We start from the raw sequence: 14,495 nt of genomic DNA, 5'->3' as shown, positions 1-14,495 counted from the left end.
GTCAGAGGTGGTGACAGCTGACCTGTGTTGACAAAGAGAGTAAGTAAGATGAAGGTGCAGGATGAAAAGCCATTTTGGGCAGGTAAGTGTAGGTGTAGCTCAAGGTAGGCAGAGAGGTGTGTGGGGAGCAAAGGGTGCTGGTGGGGGAAAAGGAGCCACACAGCTGGGCAGACTGTTGAAGTATAACTACAGAGGGCCTTGAGTGCAGAGCTAAGGAATCTGGATGCCAACCCCAAGGCTTTAGAGGGTCACTGAATTGTACAAGTAGCCAGATGCACCCATCCATTCAGCCAGTGGCAGTACATGCTCTACACCAGTGTGGGGAAGTTGGGGTTCCTATGGCCAGGATCCTCACTGAACTTAAACCACCTGATGATGTTACTAGCCTGTTGCTAGGCTACCACTTCCACACCTTTAGGCAATAAGCTATTTTTCCACTGTATAGAGAGCTCGGCCCAGTGCTCTGGGAGGAGGCAGAGGCACTAGTGCTCAGCCTACTGCCAGGAGAACAAGCCGGGTAATAAACCCTTTCACCTGAAAGAAAGTTTTGCTGTCAATTTCTTTGGTCACATTGAATCCATAGCAAACTTGCCCGGGGCTGAAACCCATTGGCAAGACAATTGGCAAAAGTTGGCAGGGTTCATTCCAAGGACAAAGACAAGCTGCCCTCATGGGAGGGGTGCTTCAGCGGGCTGCCCCTGTGAATGAGGAGACAGTGGATTTCCACCAATGGGTATGTGGTCCAAGGTGGCCTGCCTCCTAGAGGACTGGGACCCACACCAGGACTGGAGGCAAGTGGAGGTGATACCTGAGGCAGTAGAGGTGCTCTTGGTATAGTAAGTAGGTCTTTTGAGAGACAGAGTGCCCATGAGGCAGCGGGGACTGTGGGTTGGCTGCTTCTCACAGTATTAAAAAAGTCTACAGAAGAGAAGGATATGCTCCTGAAAAAGACCCAAGAAACAGCGGCACGAGAGGGTGAGCTGCAAACATTCCCTGAAGAAGGAAATGGTACTGATGTGAGAGGAGGCAGCATGAGAATGCTGACAGCAAGTTGCCATTGGATAGGTAAACAATTCCTTACAGAATGAGATGGCGGCACTGCCGGGTTCTCTGAAGGAGGAAAAAGCCGTCAAGGAAAGAGATGAACTCCTGAGGGAAGCACAGGCGGAGGTAGCATGAGAACATCAGCTGTGAAGCATTGAGGTGGAGGTAAGAGAATTTCTGAAGACTGAGGTAGCATTGCTGCGAAGCACGGTAGAAAAGGTAAAGGTTGTAGCAGAGGAGGCACTCGGGGGAGGGGAGAGAAAGGTGCCATGAGCCCCGGAAATGGAGGAGTTGGGGAAGGATGAAGGGGTGGTGCTGGAGGCACTGGCACCTCCTGTATTGAAAGCACGCCCAGTGGTTGTAAAGAAAATAAAGACCCAGCAGCTGAAAGTTCCCCAAGGGGAGGAGCAGCCCCCTCTCCAGGTCGTGGAGCACTCTATGGTCTGACCCCTATACTCAGGCTGAGCTGGTGGATTTGGGCTCCCGGTTTAGGCAGAAGCCCTCAGAGTCAATATCAGTTTGGCTCCTGCGTCTGTGGGACTTAGGGGTGGATAGAATTGTTCTGCTGGGATCAGAGATGGGAAAGCTGTCTTCCCTGACAGTGCAGCCTGCCTTGAGGCAGTGATTACAGAATGCACATCAGACCTCAGGGAGTCACTCCCACCTCGATTGGCTTATGGATACACTTAGTGCTGTGTGGCCCAATCAGGGTGATCTACCATCCTCTCCTGTTAGATGGCAGACGTATGCTGAGCTCCAACAGGTGTTACGAGAGCTAGGCATAAGAAATGCCATCTATAGTCCGGAGAATTATGGTCCAGATGAAGAGATTTTCACTATTGGGATGATAAATACTGTGCTTCAAATGGCTCCCACATCCCTCTTTGGGTCTCTAGTGGCCATTCTTTCTCCTCGCTTAGAGCAGCCCATAAGCGAGGTGACACATACAGTAGCAGACTTAGGAGAGGCTTAACCAAGGAGAACCCAGAAAGAAATAAAATCTGTTACTCACAAGAAGAATTTAAAGGGCCCCATGAAGGTTACGAGGACCCAGATGTGGGTTGACTTAATACGGGCAGGAGCAGGTGGAAGGAAATTAGTTGGGAAGTCAAATAGGATCTTACTAGAACTATGGCAACAACTGAAACCAGTGCATCAGTTCCAGCCATTAAGGCCAAAGAGGCAGAGGTCAGAGACAGAGCCACAAGTCCAGTCTGTGTGTTTGCAAGACTTCCTGCTGGACAGCGAGCCAACCTCACTCAAGCCCACACAGGAAGGTGATTGGGGAACATGGTTTGACTGAGGGAAAGGTCAAGGTATCTGCCTGAGGGACCGGGGGGGGGGGGGGTGGGACCGGAGGCCACATGTTGAAGTAGCTACCCACTGGTCCCCAGTGAACATACAACGTGTCCTGGCTCTGGTGGACACTGGGGCTGAATGTTCACTGATTCATGGTAACCCTGAGCAGTTCCCCGGGACCCCCACTATCATAGATGGATACGGGGGTAAGGCTATCAGAGTGAAAAAAGCCCAAATCCCTTTGGGAATAGGGCGTCTATCCCCAAAAGAGTATATTGTGTATATATCTCCTATTCCTGAGTATATTTTGGGGGTTGATATCCTGCAGGGTCTATGGTTGCAGACCACTGCAGCCGAGTTCAGACTTAGAGTACATGTGGTGAAGGCAGTTCTGAGGGGACATGCTAGGCACCCGCCCATAGTTGCCTGTGCCTCGGCGGGTGACTAATACCAAACAATACAAACTGCCTGGAGGGCATAAAGAGATTGGAGAAACTCTCCAGGAGCTGGAAAAGGTGGATATTATAAAGCCCACCCATAGTCCTTTCAATTCCCCAGTGTGGCCTGTAAAAAAGCCAGATGGCTCCTGGCGTATGACTGTGGATTACAGAGAACTGAATAAAGTCATACCCCCTATGCATGCTGCTGTCCTCTCTATTGCAGGCTTGATGAACACCCTCAGCCATGAACTAGGAACATACCATTATGTGGTAGATCTTGCTAATGCCTTCTTTTCCATTGACATAGAGCAGGAAAGTCAGGAACAGTTTGCCTTCATGTGGGAAGGATGGTGATGGACGTTCACCATCCTTCCACAGGGATACCTCAACAACCCCAACATCTGTCATGGACTTGTAGCCCAGGACTTGGCTACATGGGAGAAACCACCAACAGTGCAGCTGTACCATTATACTGATGATGTCATGCTCACATCCGATTCTCTTTCAGATCTAGAAGGTGCAGCACCTAGACTGGTGCAACATCTACAGGAGAAAGGATGGGCTGTGAACAGCATCAAGGTTCAGGGACCTGGTTTGTCTGTCAAATTCTTGGGGGGGTTGTCTGGTCAGGTAAGATCAAAGTTATACCAGAAGCAGTTATAGGTAAAATCCAGGCCTTTCCTATCCCCACAACTGTAGCATTGCTACAGGAGTTTCTGGGTCTTCTAGGCTACTGGAGAGTGTTTATCCTGTACTTGGCACAAAGTCCGAAGCCCTTATACTGGTTGGTATGAAAGGGCATCAGGTGGGGCTGGGATGAGACATGTGCATCTGCCTTTACTACAGCAAAACGGGCAGTCAAGGCCGTGCAGTCGTTGAGCGTGATAGACCCATCAAGACCCTGTAAGCTGGATGTTCATGTGACTGAAAACGGTTATGGTTGGGGTCTCTGGCAGCAGCTTGAATGAATTTGTCAACCTATTGGATTCTGATCACAACTCTGGAAAGGGGCAGAGGTATGATACACTTTGATAGGAAAAAAACTGGCTGCCGTGTATTACACCTAGCTCGCTACAGAACCCATCACTGGAATGGCCCCAATAAAAGTAATAACCCCTATCCCATCTTGGGGTGGGTACGAGACTGTACCCAAAAGTCAAGGAGTGGTGTGGCACAAACACCCACACTGGCCAAGTGGGGTGCTTACCTAAAGCAGCATAGTGCCCTCTCTGGTAGCCCCTTGAGTGAAGAACTCCAATGCTTATTTGGCCTGGTGACATGTACTAGTAAAAAGCAGGAAGAACTTGCTGTTGAACCATTAGTAGCAGAGAGTCCCTATTGGGAGGGAAGAGCCCCTATACCCGAAGATGCATGGTACACAGATGGCTCCAGCCATGGGCAACCACCCAAATGGAGGGCCATAGCTTTCCATCCTAAGACTGAGACAATATGGATGGAAGATGGTGAGGGGAAGAGCAGCCAATGGGCAGAGTTGCAGGCTGTGTGGCTTGTGATCAGCCAGGAGCCCTCCCCTATAGTTGTCTGCACTAACAGCTGGGCTGTGTATTGGGGCTTGACCCTGTGGCTACCAACCTGGTACCATGCCAACTGGCTGGTTGGTCACCAACTCCATTGGGAGCAAGAATTGTGGCAAGACTTATGGGCCTGTGGTCAGACTAAAATAATTACAGTATACCATGTGACAAGTCATTTGCCCCTGGCATCCCGAGGAAACGATGAACCAGATAAATTGGCCCAGATACGTTGGTTAGAAGGAAAGCCTGCCTCTGATGTAGCCCAATGGTTATATCAGCGTTTGTTGCATGCAAGGCAAAAGGCAATGTGGGCTGCGTCCCATCGGTGGGGCTTGTCTTTGACCTTCGAGGAAGTTGGTAGAGCCCAGCAGGAGTGTGTCATGTGCTCCAAAAGGGATTTACACTTAGTTCCACAGCAACATGGAACAATAGTTAAGGGGCCTATACCCCTCGTCAGGAGGCAGATAGACTACACTGGGCCTCTACCTGTGTCAGAAGGATATCGGTATGCTATGAGTTGTGTGGACACAGCTACTGGACTTCTGGTTGCTTTTCCTACCTGTTGAGCAGACCAGCAGATGACCAAAAGAGGCCTGGAGCATCTCTTTGCCACCTATGGTCGACCACAGGTAATTGAAAATGATCAGGGCATCCATTTTACTGGACATACACTGCAAGAATAGGTGTGACAGTTGGGAATCAAATGGAAGTTTCATGTGCCTTACAGTCGTACTGCAGCAGGCATGACAGAGAAGTACAATGGCTTGTTAAAATCTGGACTAATGTCAGATACCAGTAGTCTGAGGGGATGGTCAGTCTGCTTATGGACCGTGCTATAGCGTTTGAATGAGAGACCTTGAAAGGGAGCTCTGAGCCCCGTAGACATGTTAACACATATGGCTGCCTCCCCTATACAACTGTAAGTACAGACCAAGGAAGAATCACTGAAGCTGAGGTTCAGCCACCAGAATCATAACTTGCTTCCAGCACCAACTGCACTGAACCCTGGAGACTCCATTGAGTGGACATGGCCTTGGACCTTTCGACACATGGACCAACGATGGCTGGCTCTCCTGGCGCCTTGAAAACAAGGCCTGGAAGCTGTCCTCCTGTGTATTCCTGGAATAACAGCAGAGTGGCTGCTAAAGGTTACAGTAGTATATCCCGAACGGCCAGAAGGTAGGAGTGTTACCATAGGGAAGGTGGTGAGAAGATGGATGAAGTAGACAAAGGGAATAAAGAGGTACAAACTGCAAATTTAAAATAAGTTAAACACAGGAATGGAAATACAACAGAAAATTTAAGCAATAAAATTGTAGTATCTTGGTATGATAATGGGGTAACTACACCTATTGTGGCAAGAATCTAGTAATGTATACAATTATCTAATCACTATGCTGTACATCTGAAACCAACATAGTAATGTATATGAACTTTTTTCCAATAAAAATTTTTTTTGGAAAAAAAAGGACCTACCAGGGGGCACTCTTAGCTCAGGATTCATTTCCTTTGGCAGGGATACACTTCCCTGGTTAGGAATAAAGGTAAATGAGAATATGTTCAGAAACCTCCCCTTAACTCTAGGAGATATTGAAGAATCATTTTTAGGATAACAGCTACCCCCAAGAGATGGTTAGATTCTCTGGCCAAAGTTGGTCTCACTGTGGTTTTGATTTGCATTTCCCTGATGATTACCAATGTGGAGAATCTTTTCATGTTCCTATTGGCCATCTCTATGTCTTCTTAGGAAAAATGTTTATTCAGGACTTATGCCCATTTTTTAATTGGATTATTTGTTTTTTTGGTGTTGAGTCATATGAATTCTTTATATATTTTGGATTTTAACCCCTTCTTGGATAAATCCTTTATGAATATATTCTCCCATACGTAGGTTGCCTTTTCATTTTTTGTTGGTGTCCTTTGCTGTACAGAAACTTTTTAGTTTTATGTAGTCCCATTTGTTTATATTTGCTTTTGTTTCCCTTGCCCAGGGAAATGAATCTAGAAAAAACTTTCTCATGCTTATGTTCAAGAGATTTTTGCCTATGTTTTTTTCTGAAAGTTTTATGGTTTCATATCTTATATATGTATTTAATCCACTTTGAGTTTACTTCTGTGTTTGAAGTTAGTAATCCAGTTTCATTCTCTTGCATGTAGCTGTCCAGTTTTCTCATCACTATTTAAGAGGTCAAGTATTTTTTTATACCCAGAGTGGGCCTCCAATCTATGTAGACACAAAAATGACTTGATCATGGGATTCACTCATATTTGAGTGCACATGTACACACACTAACCCATAAACACATTAAACGGAGCCTCATGCCGCCTGAATCCCTTATTTGTTCTGTGAAACTTGCTCTGAATTCAGACCCCCAAAGTCCAGCAGAAAACAAGACGGACCTGGTTGGTCTAACTGAGCACTGAAACAAAATACAGCAAGGTTACCATTTGCTGATGTGGTTCACACATGTACTCTGCATTCTAAGAAAAACCACATGACCACTATTATGCCTTCAGTTCCTGTTAAATTGACCAGAAATGTGAACAGTCCCTAACAGACTACCTGGATGAGTGCAGCAATGAGGCCAATCGGATACAATTGTCTAAGCTTGTGGTTTCTGACTTTAAAAGGACAGCCCCCTTCCATCTCCCTTAGAGACCACTTTCCATTTGTACTGAGCTGTGTTTCCATGATTTGCAAAGCTTTTCTGAGACAAAGCCTTCCTTGATTAAATTTACTGTTACCCAGAGATATTTGTTGACATTTCATTTGTTTGTTTTTAAAGCTTTACAACTTCAGTTTGGAATTTAAGTGTCAGTTATATTTTGAAGGATCAACATCTTAGGGGGAGTTTGCAAGGGACTGAGGAGGGAGATGAGAATAATGAGCTCAAGTAGAACCAGGAGGGGCCCAGGAGAGCAGGTATAGAAAGATTACAAAGAACACTTTGAAGTTCAAACATACTTGCCACCCAGTACGCCGACCATGTACTTATGAGACTCACACCTCAGACTCACACCCATGAGTGCAAACACTGTGGAAGTCCTGTAAGTGACAAGGAGAGGGACATAGGTTCCTGGCAGGTGCCCCACTGCCGGTTTGCACAGAGCTTTGCAGCTGAGACCAAGTCCTTGGCTCCTTCTCCTTTGGCCTGGAGTGGCTGCAGTGCAGAGAGGGCTGATGTGGGGTAAATGGAAGTTTTCACCCAGAGTTTCCAGAATTTCCTGCCTGGCCTTAGTCCATTTACATACTAGCAAGGGGTGGAGAGAAAACGGACATTCTCTCCTCCCCTCAGTTCTGGTACAATTCTTCTGGCACCTGCCAGTAACCAGGGACTCACCCATTGACAGACAGTGTGGAGCCTGGCTAGCAAGCCCAAGCAAACTGTGAGAAATAAAACCCCTTCACCCAACCTGTCCTTCCCCTTGTCTTGCTTCAGTTTCACTGGATTCATAGGGAACTTACCCTGGGAGGGAACCCCTTATTCCTGGAGCTACAGCTGGGGTCTGGTGCCCTGCATGCACTCCACAGTCCGCAGGCAGACCGTCTGGCCCTAAGTCCCCTGGGGTCACGTGAACCTTCATGAGGACAGACCTAGGATGGCCACTGTGGGGCACCTACCAAGCAGAATTTTTCCCTGGACGCCTGCAGAGCAGCTGCCTCTGCAGGTTGAAACTCCTGCCTGGCCCCATCACGGGCCTTCAGGCCCTTGTAGAGGTGCCTTTGCCCCACACAGTGTTGGAATCCATGGTGGAATCTGGTCAGAATTGGTCCAGAGGCTTACTAGGGCGCTGATTGTGTTTTGTGCCATGCTTTGAAAACTTTCCTAGGTTTGCGTTTTTTTCTTGAGGCTGATCTGTCTTTCAGACACCTGAAAGGTTTGAAACTGGGTCCAGAGGAATTCACAAGGACCAGGCAGGCAGCCAAACTCAGTATCTTTGGTGTACCACCTCTCATCTATGCCCACCTTTTGGAGGAGTCCAAGCCCATGTGGTGTATGCACAGCCATCTCTTCACCACCTGTGCTGGGAAGTCCTTGCAGGCCAGACCAGGAGGCCCAAGGCCAGGCTTCAGTCTGAGCACTGGACTAGGGGTGGGGAATCTGGGAAGCAAAGCAGGGACAGGAAGAAGGGAAAAGGCGACAGGCATAAACTGGGTTGTCCAGATTCCACAGGCTTGTGTTTGAACCAGCAGTTTTTAGGTCCTAGGAAGACCTTTAGGAATGGGTTAACTACACAAGCTGTTGCTGAAATGGAAATGGCTGTGGTCCTTTTCTTATATAACAAATGTTTCCTGAGCTCTTCGCTTATATTGCTCACTGTTCTGTGGTGGTTGATAGATGAAGCCCCTGATATTTGCTCTTCTTAGGGCCTGACTCGTGCAGGGAGGGGCAAGAATTAATGGAGACCAATGTGGTCCCTGAAATGCACAGAGACAAAGCAGACACTTCCTGTTGGGTGAGGGAAACAATGGTTCAGGAAACAACCTCCTCCTGGCCGCACTCAGATAAGCAGCGGTCCACTTGGGCTAGTACACAGCCTTCACGCACTCATGGGACAGGAGACTCGCCTGGCCTGGCTCAGTCCCTCCTCCGCCCGAGGCACCTGCAGCAGGGACAGGAAGGCCGCCCCTGCCCTCTGCCTTCCTCCCTCCCTGCACATTCCCCGGGGGGTTGAGGGGCTGAGGGGAACTGCAAGGGGAGGAAAGGACACCCCCGGGTGGGGGAGCAGAGATCCTGCTGGTGGCCCTGGGCAGTGAGTGTCCCTCACGCAGGAGGGACCTCGGGCTCACACTGTGCCCTCCGAGGGATGTCGGGAATGGGCACCGCCCAGACCTGGGCCTCCTACCTCCTCCTTGGTGTCAGGCACAGAAGGGCAGCGCAGCCTCTCTCCCTGAGGCCATCGTCCCCAGGAGGACCATGTGCAGCCCTCTCTGTGGGCGAAGGCGGAAACACCGATGTGGTCCTTGCCTTCCCTGGTCCTCAGCCTGTCAGCTGCCCTTTCCTGGCCGGGGGAGGAATCAAGGGCGGCATCTCCAGGTTCACAGTCTCAGCTGCATGAGGGCCTCATAAGCTGTTACTGATGCTTGACATCCCAGCCTGAACTGTGGCAAACAGTCCCTCTCTGTCACCCTGTTACAGTCACACAGCCCATGCCTGGGTCTTGCTATCTGATCACACACGCCCTGGGGAGGGCTTCCTTCTGCCCCACATGAGAACGCAGACAGGCCAGTCACTCAGAGGTGAGCAGCTGCCCAGGGTTAGCCGGCTGGTGTTGAGCAGCCTGGGGACTCAGGCCTCCTTCTGCTGCCAGCAGGGCCCCTGACGCTGGGGAGAGGTCACAGCTGGGGGCTGCAGGGGACTCTGTGGTGGAGCACTTGCCCTCCCAGCTGAGTGGGTGAGAGCCCATGAGTCCTGGCTGGCTGGGCAACAACAGGGAGCAGCTGGCAGGCAGCCTGTGAATGATGTGAGCAGCTGGCACCATGGGGGCTGAATGTGGACATTGTACCAGGCTGAAACCTGATTTCCAAGGATGCAGCTTGGACGGGGTGGCAGGGCTGGTCGTAGGACACCCTGACCCTGTTCTGGGCCTTCTCGGTGACAGAAGCGCAGACGTCCTGGGCTGGGTTCAGGCAGGTGCTTCAGTGCCCTCACCATCAGGAATGGAAAACGTGAGCCAGGAAGGCCATTTTCTTGAGAACTAGTAATTTCCAGGAATAGAAACTGAAACCAACTGGCTCACCCTGTGTCCCCTCCCTCGTGAGCTGCACCGCAACTTAGATCTAAACTAACAGAGTGGAGGGAGCAGCAGACTCTGGGGGAGGAACCAGGGGCGACCACACTGGCCTCCCGGCTCCCCTTCCTTCCTTCTCTCTCAGCCCTGCCAGGACAAACCAACCTGACCCCTGTTCTTCCTTCTGGAGCAACGGGCATGCCGTCCAGTTTTGGACAGTCCAGAGGGCAATGCCTCTGCTTTAGGAGAGGACTCTACCCCAGGGCGTGGTGACTTGCTGGAAGGACCAATGACTATCTGACCACCATCACTATCTGCTTCCTGGAGTGCCTATGGGAGTGGATTCTTAAAACTTGAACTGAATAGTAACTGTGTTATGGTATAGACGTCCAAGGTGGAGCCTGACAACAGGCCAGGAGCGCTTGGGGACTTGCTAGTCCATTTCAGGGACCAAACTCAGCACCCACATGCTTTGCTGCCCCAAACCCATCCAGCCTTCCGTGTGGAGACGTGTGCCCCTCACTTCCATGCTCCTGGCACCTGTGGGTCTTCTGATGGAGACCACGTGTAGGGAAGGAGGGCAGGATGTGCCGCTTGTGTTTTCTTTTTCTTTTTTTTTCCCATGGGTCTCTTAATTTCTTTTTTCTAAATTAAGGTATCATTGATAGACAATCTTACGAAGGTTTCACATGAGCAGCATGCTGAACTGCCTTCCCTGTGACCTTCCTCTATTGTGATTGCAAATTCTGCTGCCCACGGTTTCTTACAGTCTAAGCTGGAGAATAAGCCACAGACAATTTCTGGAACAGCCTGGAATTGTGTCTATCAATGACCCGAGAGGGAACGCCCTCGAATAAGGACCTGGAGTGGGGTTTCAGGGATGGGGTGCCAAGGGGACCATGCAGTCTGCTTCAATGCAAACGTGGGTCTCCACTGGAGAAACTGTCTGTATTGTAGGGTACCAGCTCTGCCCTTTGCGGGTGATGTCAGCGAGGTGCAGCTTTCACCATCTTCCCAGAGCCTGTCCTTTAGGGCTCATGCCCAGGTTTATTATACATTTCTGGAATACATCAGCACTTTGATTTTCTCCAGCTTTTTCCTATGATGATGAAATGCAGGACAAACTTGGGGCTTGGCCCACACTGATGTATAAGGCTTCCAAAGGATCAGCACAGACAGACAGACACAGGACCTTTGTACACTGTGCTAAGACTTGGAGGGTGGAGAAAGAACTGGAGAAAGAACCAGAGAAAAGACTTCCTCAGAGCTCCTAAAAGACCATAGGGCATTCACAGAGAGGCAGCTGGGAGCTCTGCGGAGGGCTTCACCTGGATCACACAAGGAAATCCTCACCCAGGGCCCAGGAGGTGGGGAGCAGGACTCCATCCCCCACCGCACAGACAGGACACTAGGGCTCGGTTTTCAATGTGAACATGTCCGTATTGTTTGGGGTGGAGTTTGTCTGTAAATTCAGGTGGAGTTCTCTGTGTTCCCTCCTGTGGTGGTTGAGGCCAGGGGCCTTGTGACAGATGAAAGCAGCCGGAGAAGCCTGGGCAGCAGCGAGGCAAGAATGGCCCACCACCAGAGAGGTAGTGGGGTGGGGCTGGTTTCCAGAGGAGGAGGAGGAGGAGAGTAAGATCTGCACCACGGGACCTAAAGTGGTGTGAAACTTGTCCCACAGTGGGGGCAGTAGGACTTCTGGGGCAGAAGTGTGGCATCTGGGTGTGAGGACTGCACCCAGCAGCATCAGGGAACCCCAGGGGTGGGTCTGGTAGGTGCCCATCACAGAACAGAAGGACCTGCAACTCCTCAACCAAAGAGGAAGCCTTGAATTTAAACTTAAAAAAAAAACTTGCATCCATGCATACAGATGAGAGTGGACTTTCAAGGGAAATCACAGCAGGCGTTCACAGCTTTGGGGACTGTGAAAGCCCACCAGCCAGGGGCAATGTGTGTGTAGCATCCTCCAGGTAATCCCAAGCAATTCCCTTTCCCCTTCCTGCCCTGCAGTCTTTTAAAGTCTCACTGCAGGGTCCAGCCTACAAAGGAAACCTCCATTTACACAAGAGTTTAAATGCTTATCTTGATAGCAACGGTGGCAATGACAACCATGTGCAGACGTGTGCTGACTGTAAAATCAGAAGATTGTTTGGACAGCTTGTTGTGACTTGGCTGAAGGTGACGAGGGACAGGCGGACCTTCGGTGTGCAGTTAGTGGTGGTACATGCAGGAATGTTTCACGAAGAACCTCGAGAGGAAAAAAAATTCACTTTTCATTGTTAATGTGAATAAATGATTCTTGACTCAGAAGAGGAATGCAGTGAGGACACTCAGGTCCTCAGGAAGGGAGGGTGTGGAGAGGTGCACGAGCTCAGCCTGCCCAGCTGGCACCTCCTGTGGGCTGTCCTGCTCACCCAGTCAGGGCGGACGAGGACGAGGGACGTGCACCTTCTTGGCTCCTGACTGAGTGACGCTCATGATGCTCTGTGGCTCAAGTCTGCTCACGTCCGCAGTCCTGCTTCGGTGCCGACCGCAGGCTCCACAGCTGCAGGGCGTTCCTCTAGTGTCTCCTCTGAGCCCCAAAAGGTACACATCTCCTGATGGAGCATCTCTGCTCCTTTTTGTGAAACAACTTTATTGGGATAAAATTTACACATCCCACAGTTCACCCCTTTAAAATTTTCAGTGGCTTTTAGCATATTCACAAGGTCATGCAACCGTCACTATAAGCACATTTAGAACATCTCCTTTTCCCAAAGGAAGCTCTGGTCTTCTTGACTGTCACTGGTCTTTTTCTCTGTGTCACAGCCCCTCACCTCTAAGAAATCTGTGATATATTTCTCTATCTGTGGACTTGACTATTCTGGACATTTCATAAGAGTAGAATCCCACAGTACATGGCTGTGTGGACTGGCTCCTTTCACAGAACATTATGTTGCTGGGTTCCCACGTTATGGCAGGAATCAGCACTGCATTAGTACTGTTCCACTGTATGGATAGGATGCATTCTTTATCCATTGACCAGATGATGGACAATGAGGCTGATCTTGGGACTATTATGAATAATGCTGCTAGGAACAGTTGTGTGCAGATTTTACGTAGTTACGTCTTCACTGCTCTTGGGTACATACATACCTAGCAGTGGAGTTGCTGGATCATATGGTAACTCTGCTTAATTTTTCCCAGTTTTATTGAAAAACAATTGACATGCATCACTGTCTAAGCTTAAGGCACACAGCATGATGGTTTAATTGACATATACTGTGAAACAATTGCCACAATAGGTTTGTTTATCCAGTATATCATACAGATACAATAAAAGGAAGAAGAAAGGCAGAAAGAGAAAACATTTCTCCTTTGATGAGAACTCCCAGGATTCACACTCTTAGCAGCTTTCCTATCACCACAGAGCAGCTTTGACTGTGGTCATCAGGCTCCACATTACAGCCCTTGAATTTATTTTTGTTACAACTGAAAGTTGTACCGTTTGCCCACCTTCCTCCAACTCCCCCTTCCCCCACCCTCTGCCTCTGGTAACCACAAGTCTGATCTCCTTTTCTATACATTTGGGTTTTCTGGAATTTTTTTTTTGCCACTTATGAGTGAGATCATACAGTATTTGTCTTTCTCTGACTGATGTATTCACTTAGCATGATGCCCTTAAGGTCCATCCATCTTGTTGCAAATGGTAGGATTTCCTCATTACTTATGGGTGAATATATGTTTTTTTTTTTTTGAGAGGGCATCTCATATTTATTGATCAAATGGTTGTTAACAACAATAAAATTCTGTATAGGGGACTCAATGCTCAATGTACAATCATTAATCCACCCCAAGCCTAATTCTCGTCAGTCTCCAATCTTCTGAAGCATAACGAACAAGTTCTTACATGGTGAACAAGTTCTTACATAGTGAATAAGTTCTTACATGGTGAACAGTACAAGGGGAGTCATCACAGAAACTTTCAGTTTTGATCACATATTATGAACTATAAACAATCAGGTCAAATATGAATATTCGTTTGATTTTTATACTTGATTTATATGTGAATCCCACATTTCTCTCTTATTATTATTACTATTATTATTATTTTTAATAAAATGCTGAAGTGGTAGGTAGATGCAAGATAAAGGTAGAAAACATAGTTTAGTGCTGTAAGAGGGCAAATTTAGGTGATCAGGTGTGCCTGTAGACTAAGTGTTAATCCAAGCTAGACAAGGGCAATAAAACATCCACGGATGCAGAAGATTTCTCTCAAAACAGGGGGTGTTGAATGTATGTTTAAGGGAAACTTTCAAACAGTTTCCCAAAGGCTGGCCTTTTCTAATCTAAACGTCCATGCTGTGGGTTGTGGGCGTGGATCTGAGCCTGGCCTTCTGATGGTGCCTTTGCCTCCTGCACACCTGGCCCTCACTCCTGTGCTCTTCCTCCTTGTGCAGGCTAC

The sequence above is a fragment of the Manis javanica genome, chromosome 14, assembly GCF_040802235.1.
Source record: "Manis javanica isolate MJ-LG chromosome 14, MJ_LKY, whole genome shotgun sequence".
NCBI classification, from domain to species: domain Eukaryota; kingdom Metazoa; phylum Chordata; class Mammalia; order Pholidota; family Manidae; genus Manis; species Manis javanica.
Note: the sequence above shows the minus strand (reverse complement) of the source record.